Source organism: Triticum aestivum, chromosome 4A (assembly GCF_018294505.1).
Source record: "Triticum aestivum cultivar Chinese Spring chromosome 4A, IWGSC CS RefSeq v2.1, whole genome shotgun sequence".
In the NCBI taxonomy this organism is placed as follows: domain Eukaryota; kingdom Viridiplantae; phylum Streptophyta; class Magnoliopsida; order Poales; family Poaceae; genus Triticum; species Triticum aestivum.
Genome location: NC_057803.1, coordinates 598867870 through 598876799, shown reverse-complemented (window position 1 = coordinate 598876799; position 8930 = coordinate 598867870). Strand labels below are relative to the sequence as shown.

General features: G+C 44.3%; 1 pseudogene; it reads right to left on the bottom strand.

The window, feature by feature from the left end:
* Window positions 1-4763: 4763 nt before the first annotated feature.
* LOC123083994 (very-long-chain aldehyde decarbonylase GL1-5-like) lies at window positions 4764-8021 on the bottom strand (annotated as a pseudogene).
* Window positions 8022-8930: the final 909 nt, after the last annotated feature.

The following is an 8930-nucleotide window of genomic DNA, read 5'->3' as shown; positions in this document are numbered from 1 at the left end:
TGAACCAAAGCCCTATTTTCTACTAGTGGGTGGCGGCCAATGGCTTTGGCCGCCACTCGTTGCACGAGTGGGAAGCCAACTTGATGTTTGTGGCCAACATCCCGACGCCGCCCGACATGTGCGCGTGGAGGCTCAGCGCCAGTGGCGTCCCCATCCCACCGCTGCCTGATGTCACCACGCGCGCCGACTACTTCGCCGACGAGGTCGACCGCGTGCGGGCGTCGCTGACGGAGGAGCAGCGGGCCCTCCCGCAGTACGCCGCCGGCAACCACGAGGTGTGGGCAGCGTACTTCCAGCACCGGCAGGCGCAGCGGCTGGCGTCCACCAACGGGGCGCCGGTGGTGCGAGGCACCAAGAACAGCGAGGGGCACCGCCTGTGGTGGGGCGCCCCCGGCCGCACGCTCCACGCCGTTCTCCAGCACCTAGAGGGCGGCAACGACCCACCGCTGAGGTACCCTGCCGCCCCGGTCCGGAGCGACGGCCAATGGATGCCGAGGAGGGCGGCGTCCTCTTCTTCCTACTCCTCCCGCTCCTCCTCACACTCCTCCGGGTCGCCGGTGCTGTTCAGCGTCAAGGAAGAGCCCGCAGAGAAGCCGCAAGGCCGGGCACCCGCAGCGCCGGCATCGTCATCAACAAGGGCAGGCGCGCCTCCTCCTCGGCTCCTCCCCGCTTCGTCAAGCCGAAGACGGAGCCGGGGCTGGCCGCCGTGAAGACGGAGCCATGGCTTGTTGGCGTGAAGACGGAGCCAGGGCTCGCCGGCGTGAAGGCGGAGCCAGGGCTGGACGACGCGGCGGCCTTGAAGTGGGCGTGCGAAGACTGGGCACCGACGAAGCTGGAGCGCCAGCGCCTCTCCCTAGAGCGGTTCACCGCTCAGCGCCGTGGCCGCGGCGAGGGAGGTGTCATCGTCCTCGATGACGACAGCGACGATGACGCGCCGCCACCGGTCCGCCAGGGCGACCTCGGGCAGGGGTCCAGCAGGGGCGGCCACATGAAGGAGGAGAAGAACGACGAGGACAACGACGATGGCGGCAACGACGGCGGCGACTTCGCCGCGGTCAACCCGTTCTTCGGCCTGTAGTTGTGGTCTTTGTTTTTTTAAGTATTTCACTTTCCTATGTAAAATACTATTTAAGTCGCCTAAGTAATGTCATGTTTGCCGGATTTTAGCCGAATCTTTATCCCGTTCACCGAATTTTAGCGGAATCTTTGTCCTGCTCGCCGAATTTTAGCCAAATTCCTTTTCAAAAAAAGAACGCCTTCTGGGGCGACCCTGGGGCCGACGGCTGGGAATCCGAAAGCCCCCATGCTGAATTTTAGTGCCAGTTCGCCCCCAAGCGGCAATTTTGCGAGCCCCCTGGGGGGTCAACAGCTAGAGATGCTCTAAGTCCTACACTGTCCTATTTCTCCGTTGTCCTTGCGTGTAGAGGAAGAATCGGTCAGCTAACATACTTGACATAGACGACTGATTTGAAGGTCCAAGAGCCTCCAACCAGTCATGACAACCACCTAGCAATATAGGAACACGACGCCACCATATGCCCAATGGAGTACTGCCTTGTTTTGACACACAAGGCTACCAATTTCTCCCACGTTCCTGCAGACAGGATCACGATTAATTACATCTCGCCACTAGAGATCTTCACCCCAGGTCAAAACACCAATGCCGCCACTGTCCAGCCATACGTTATGTCTTCAGCCGCCGCACATAGATCACATCTCATAGTCTAAGGCTACCTGACCGACAACCTTCCTACCGCCACCATCATAAACTAGTGTCGAGGCTTAGCTCGACCACTAGTCTCTAGCAGCGGTGAGTGGGAAGAAGGACAAGGAGGTAGGAGACGAGCGCTTAAGGATTGGCTGGTAGGGGCAGCTTAGGGTTAAGAGGCCCTCACGTGATGGATTTTCATGAAAGGGCCTACATAGATTATTGCATAACCCAAGGGGCAATATATTGTACAATAGACTAGGAGTACAATGAAGGAAATCTAAACAAATATAGACACCTAAACCAATACTAATAGTTTTACATTCCAAGCCACAACCTTGAGTCAGATCGATCTTGTGTTGTCGATATATAGCAAGGAGGCAATACACTTGATGAAAATATCTTATATTTACTAATTGGAGGCACCATACAAAGCACCACGGTAATCCTTAGAATGAAGGAATTTTGGCCGTTTGATTAATATAAGATGTATATGTAGCCATTAGATGAAAAGTAGGACGTGATTTCATATATTACCACGTACGGGATTCTTCCTCCTTTGGTCTCTCTGTGTTTCCACATAAAAGGACATCTTTCCTTAAAAAAAAGAAATCTGAACGCCCTCTCCTAGATTTGAGGCGTCTCCTCCCAATCTGCAGCACCTCCTTATCTTTGTCTCCTCCCGATATGCAGCCCTTCTCATCTCTATCTCGCGCCCTCCCTATCTGCAGCCCTTCTAATCTCTCATCTCACGCCCCACCGTTGTTTCCTCCCTATGGTACGACTCCATCATGCGCGTAAGGCTCACCTCCCCGTGCGATTCTACAACCGGCGCGCCAACTGGGGCTGAGCGCTTTTTCCCTATGTGTTTCTTGGTGGCAATGATGTCGCCTGCTCCTAGATTTGGCAAGAAGAAGTTGAATCAGCGACCTGCCTCTGATTTGGCTGTCCCAGTGCACGGTGGATAAGCTGCCTCTACCTCCCCATATCGTCTTTGCTGGATCATATCAATTTTGCGCCTCCGTGTCTCCATAGGAAACAACGGCAATGGATGAAATTTGCATCATAGACGCCAGGTTTACACAACCATCATCCTAAGTGTTGGCCGTAAACAAGTTTCACATCTCAGGTGAGCAACATGATCTTTCTTTACCGTTTGATCCATATGCTAGATATATATACATGTGGCATGACGTCCAAATAAGAATGTTATGCTGACATTTACTATGTCAGACCTTTGTACAAAAGGTTTTCCAATTTAACCGGCAATGACCATATGTTCTAACTTGATATTGCACTGGTGAAGTTCAGAAACTGATGTATCTCTGCTCATACTTGAGAACACAGTTTTGAAATTATAAGAATAGGTTACCATATATTTGGTTACCAATCAACAGTGATGGATGCAGGAAGAAAATAAACAAAGTGATTTCTCGGAAATTAGTCTTAAAAGGTATATTCTCTCTTAATAATACATTCAATGGCTTGGATGCTGTTTTCATAGGTATTTCTTGCAGAACGAGCTGAGTGTGCTCTCTTTTGTAAGGCCATAATCTCTTTAGGTAGCTGTTGTTGCAAAGGTGAATGGTTTGCATAATGTTTTAATAGCTCTTTCTTGCATAATGAATTCTGGGCATGGTCTGTCCCCTAAGGTCATAGCGCGTTCATGTATATTATATTAGAAAATGGATATAATTAGAAGCTCACCCTTGAGAAGGTTTGTTACGTGTCTGACAATTATGGAAATAGTTATAAACTTATAATGTATTATGAAGTTGTAATAGAAATCTGAAACCTACTCTACAGTACATGAGCATGAGTGACGGAAGATGAGAAGCATCTTATATGACAAGAAGAATATTGTTTGTTTGATTTATATACGCTTTTACTCATTTTTTCTATGAACAGAAAAGTCCGATTCTTGCAATGGACCAAATTCTAAAAGAGGGAGCATTGTGATTTGTGATTCTGATGTTGGTCTTAGACAGGCATCTGTCAATCTCTTCTTCTCTCTAGAAGGGATACAGCAGGCGAAACAACACGTAGCTGCCCTGCAATAGTTTTTTAATTTCTGAAAGTAAATTAAACACAAAGGATGGATTTTAGTACAAAACATTGCTGGTGCAGATGTCAAATTATTATTAGAAAGTAAATAAAACAAACACGTTATTGGACGTCTGACGCAACTCTCAACTTCTGTACGTATGATTAACTCCTCTGTTTACATGTTCGATTTAATTGATTGAGAATTTGGATAGCCGACACTTCAATGGAATCGATAATATTATCCTGTAATTTGCAAATATCACCAAGAGACTATCGTATTACCAGAAGCCGTACACCTTACAATTACTACATCACATAAATAATCCTTTTCCGTTGGTTGTCCTTCAGACAGATCTCAACGATTTTATATGTGTCCAGGTTTTTTTTACCAAGGGGACGGGATAACAAGTGGCGTCCCTCAGAGGGAATTTGACGATTAGCTCTGTCAAGTTTTTGGGATGAGTTCACAACACGGGGTGGGGAAGGGGTCACCAATTCCTTGATGTTCAAGAGTGAAAAGTGGACAGGCCAAAATGCTGCCCCTCTCATGTTCGCTAATGTTTCAGCTATGTTGCTGCACAAAGCTTTCTGTTTTTTAGTGTTCCCACATTATCATCTTGCATATTTTGTATCTCAGTCCGTACCTGAGCTCTCTTACATTTGTTCTTTGCAAGTAATTTTTTTATGCAAGACTCCACTACACAATTATGAACTATTGACTATCATTGACAATATAAGGATTTTGCCTGGGCTGTAATTATTAAACTATCCAGCCTTTCCAATGATTTGTCTTTTTTTGTTACGTCTAATATTTACTTCATGTCATAGTGTCATGTATGCCATGTCCAGTTATCGGACTGGATTTGCAAGAATTCATGAATAGAAGCTTTTTTAATAGTTATCAGGACTGCATTTTTCGTTTGCATTCTGCCATGTACACATGATGTTTCTTGGAGCGTAGTTCTGTCAACTAGGAATAGAAGTTCATTAATACTATAAGGAACTCCTGCATGGCTGCTCTGGAAAGTACTACATTTAGGTTGTTCATTCATAAAGATTCAGTTATTACTACTTATCTTATGTACATCATAATATATCTTGAGATGTACATCTAGCATATCCTTTAGATCAATGGTCTGTGCCAACACCTACATGTTTTCTATTCTTTCAATTGTGCATGCATAGATTTTTGTCTCGTTTAGAACTAATTACAATCATTTGGAAGCAAGATATATATTTTGGCTATATTTAGCTAGGCTGCGGTGGACCAAATCGTTTTAAGAGGAAATGATATTAAATAAACGCGCATTGGACCTAGCCGTGCAAATGCGCGGGTATACGGCTATTTAATTTATTATTATAGGAGATGTCTAAGGTAGTAATAGCATGCCAAGTAACCTTGGTAGATCAAACTACTTAAATTTCATGCCACATTTATGCTAGCCAATGTATCTTCTTAGCAAGGCTTGCGGGCTTAACACATCTCCATTCATGTAAGTCTTATTCCGGCTGATGACTTGCAACTAGAGCATCAAGCTTCAGCAATTGGGCGGAACCCGTGCGAAATTGTAGCTGACCAAACTTTGTCCATGTCTAGCACCGTGTCTCCGCACTCATGATCTTTCCATCCCTCCAACGCGTGAACAATACCAGCAACACGCCATGCACTCATTGCCCTCCCTGGCAGCCAATTCTGAAATGTTATGAAGTTGGTTAACCTAAGAAGGACATATAGCTAGTGTAGTTGTTGCACAATTGCAGTTCACTGGGGCCTTAATTATTACCTCGCATGAATGAACATTTGTCAGTGTTTTAGTAACACCCATTGCTGGAGTGATCGAGTAGGTGTAGCGGTCCCTCCGTATCGTTCTTGGTGGGAACTGTGAGTATGGGATAAACCTTGTCCCTTTTGCTGCCGTCAGCTGTTCAGAGGCATTTAAACCTTCTCCAATTACCCATACCTGTAAAATTAGACTAGACTCCATTATATGATTATCCATAATGTCCCTCCAGGCATACAAGCATATCTTCTTACCATTGCAGTGCCAGTTTTTTGATAATAAAAGGTTGTAAGCTGCATCTTCTGGTATTTTGGGCTTAAGGATATGATGATGTTGTTTGTTTTGACATTATGACCTGCACAGAGGTGTTGCTTTGTTAGTACAAGAAAACATCATATCTCCATGTGACTGAAGGAGATCCAAATATTTTTGACCTGACCTTGATATTTTTCTTGCACAACGCTGCAGCCACAGCACGAGCCACTTTTGAAATATTTCCTGCAAGAACTACTTCATCTGTGCCTTGGGGGATACTACTGACAACGACTGCAGCAGCTAGGTTGGTGCCATGCACCAGTGCTACCCCCATGTTTGGGTAGTTTTGAAGATATGGTTGCCTACTTCCATTGAGGCTGTGACCCTGTTGGGTAAAGATACTTCAATATTATTATGAGCATCGACTATGTAATTTTAGTGCCTCTTTGATTCAAAGGATCTTTATAGTCCTTAGGGATTTTTGCTACATGAGATGTTTGATACATACGACAGCAAACCATAGCAATTTTTCCTTATGATTCGTTTCTACGAGTTAATAAGGAAAATCTTCATCTAATCTAATCTGTTGGAAAGAATCCTACATTTTGAATTTCCTATGTGTAATAAAAAAATCAATCCTGTAGTACTGTACATGATTTTTTTCCCATAAAGGATGTTAAAATTCCCTGTCGATGCACATTGCCATTTATTAAGATGACATGATAATCCAAACCCATGTTTTCCTATGCATATGTTTTACAAATCCTTTTAATCAAGGAATCCCTCAACAACGGTAGCTACAAGCTACAACGCATTAGTACTTTCTAAAGCATGCTCGTGTGAACTGACGATGAAGAATAGTTTGAAGTTTCAGCAGCTGAAGAAATATACCTGATTCAGAAGTCCAAGACTAGTTACTTTGGCGCCTTTCTTGCTGGCTTCACATATGGCTTTACAATCAGACTATTAATGGCTTCCTTCTCCCAGTTCAAGCCATACTGCAGAAATGAAAAGGTTGGTGGTTATAATCGATAGAAGCTATCTCTCAACAACAACATTCTATATATTTTTTGTTAACAAGGTCTTGTGAACTTTACATAATTCTTACATGGAACTTGTATCTTGGTATGACATACTGAGTTTCATCATGGCATTTCTTTCAATAGTGAAGCAAGAACCATATAGCCATGTGAGGACCATGGAGAGCCACGACACAGGTCACATGATCCATAGTTGCCACTTGGAAGTATAAGGCTTGGAGGCATATTGGGAAAACCGAGACCTTGTATGATAGATGGACTGAAGGCTGGTAAGATGGGTAAGGTGAACCAGATCTACTGCTTTCTCTTTTTCCTTGAGAGAGTTTTCATAGACGTGTCCGATGACTTGTCCACAGTGTTGTATATGTAGTCATAGTATGGCATGATAAGATAGTAGTTTGTCCGGAAATGAGTATGGTGAAGAGAATGAAACCTAAGAAGTAAAAGTTCACATTATAAATTCATAACACTAGATAGAAATACATAATCATGAAAATAAGCTTAATTTCGCGCATAGCGGGCTATGCCAAATATCAGCACCCTGCTCAAACTACTATAGTGTAGCGATACCCTGCTCACCACTATTGCATGGCTATAACGGGTCTATAGCCAGCTATTTTAAAACTTCGATTAAAGAACAGCTGAGTTCTTTGTCAAGGTAGAGGAAACACTTACGATGGCATATACTCCCTCCGTTCCTAAATATTTGTCTTTCTAGACATTTCAAATGACTACTATATACGGATGTATGTAGACATATTTTAGAATGTAGATTCACTCATTTTGTTCCGTATGTAGTCATTTGTTGAAATGCCTAGAAAGACAAGTATTTAGGAACGGAGGGAGTATATGAGGAGCTCCTTTACGGCGATTGGGAAAGTACTGGCAGTACTTTCGAGTACTTACCCCTCCGATTTTTATTAGCCGTCCGATCTGGTGGGGGATTAAAAATATATTAACCTAATTAGTTAAATCAGAGAAGGGTATAATGGTCCAAGGTAAAATATTCTGTTTTCAACCGATCACGTCCACAACATCTAGATCCAGTCCTCGTTCTCGTCCTCTTCCTTCTGCCCGACGAGCTCGGCGAGAGGAACCAACACCATCGTCGGCGTCGTCCTCGTCCTCCACCTCGTCCAATTCACTATAAACGACGTGCCCGGCGGCAGGAAGAAGATTAAGGCGCGACATCTGCGGCGGTAGTGTCGGCGGCAACGGTGGCGGCGCTATAGGAACTCGCCCCCGCCGATCACATCGCTTCCTGGCTTGCATCATAAGATATGAGTCACCCGAATCTCAACTCCTCCCCGTTTGATTGGCCCGTTGGAAGTGACTCTTGGCAAAACTCCAACTTCCTCGTAGATGGATCTATACTCTGCGATTGGCCCCTCGGTTAGGCCGCCGGGAGATATCAATGCTTGTTCCCAAAGTAGGCTTGTTTTTCTTGATGCAGCAGGAGATATCAATGCATGCGGGAGATATCGCCACAAACTTACTTTGTTTCATAGCCTGCACTTCCTACTTAGATTTGTTTAGTCATCATCGATTTAGGTTTCCCTAGTGCATGCAATTCAATTTAGAATTTTTCATCATCCATGGTCACTTCACTAGTTTATGGGGGACCCAGTTTATGGATGTTTATGATCGCTTGCCATAACATGTACAAGGAGCAAAGTTTAAAATTCCACGCAAGAATTCATACTGGTTTTTCATGCATGTATGTTTCTCTTTTCAGATTTTATTCGTCTGAATTGTGATGCACGAAGACATGGCGGATGTAAGTCATGAGTCAATCATGGAGTACTATCATATAGCCAACAAGATGTTTAATAGTGAGGATGAAGGTTATAGATTCACAAATATGGTCTTGAGAAAGGTTTTAGTGTCCGGAGAAGTTATGTCAAGTGGGATGAATCCAACTGCCATATAATTTTAAGGAAATTTGTGTGGAGTCGTGAAGGGGTTCGTGAAGAGAAGCACATGAAGAGGAACATGGAAGATAGAAAGAGGAGGCCATGGAGTATAACTCGTGTAGGGTGTAAAGCTAAATTGGTGATTGGAAGACAGGAGGAAACATGTCAGTGGTTTGTCAAGGATTTC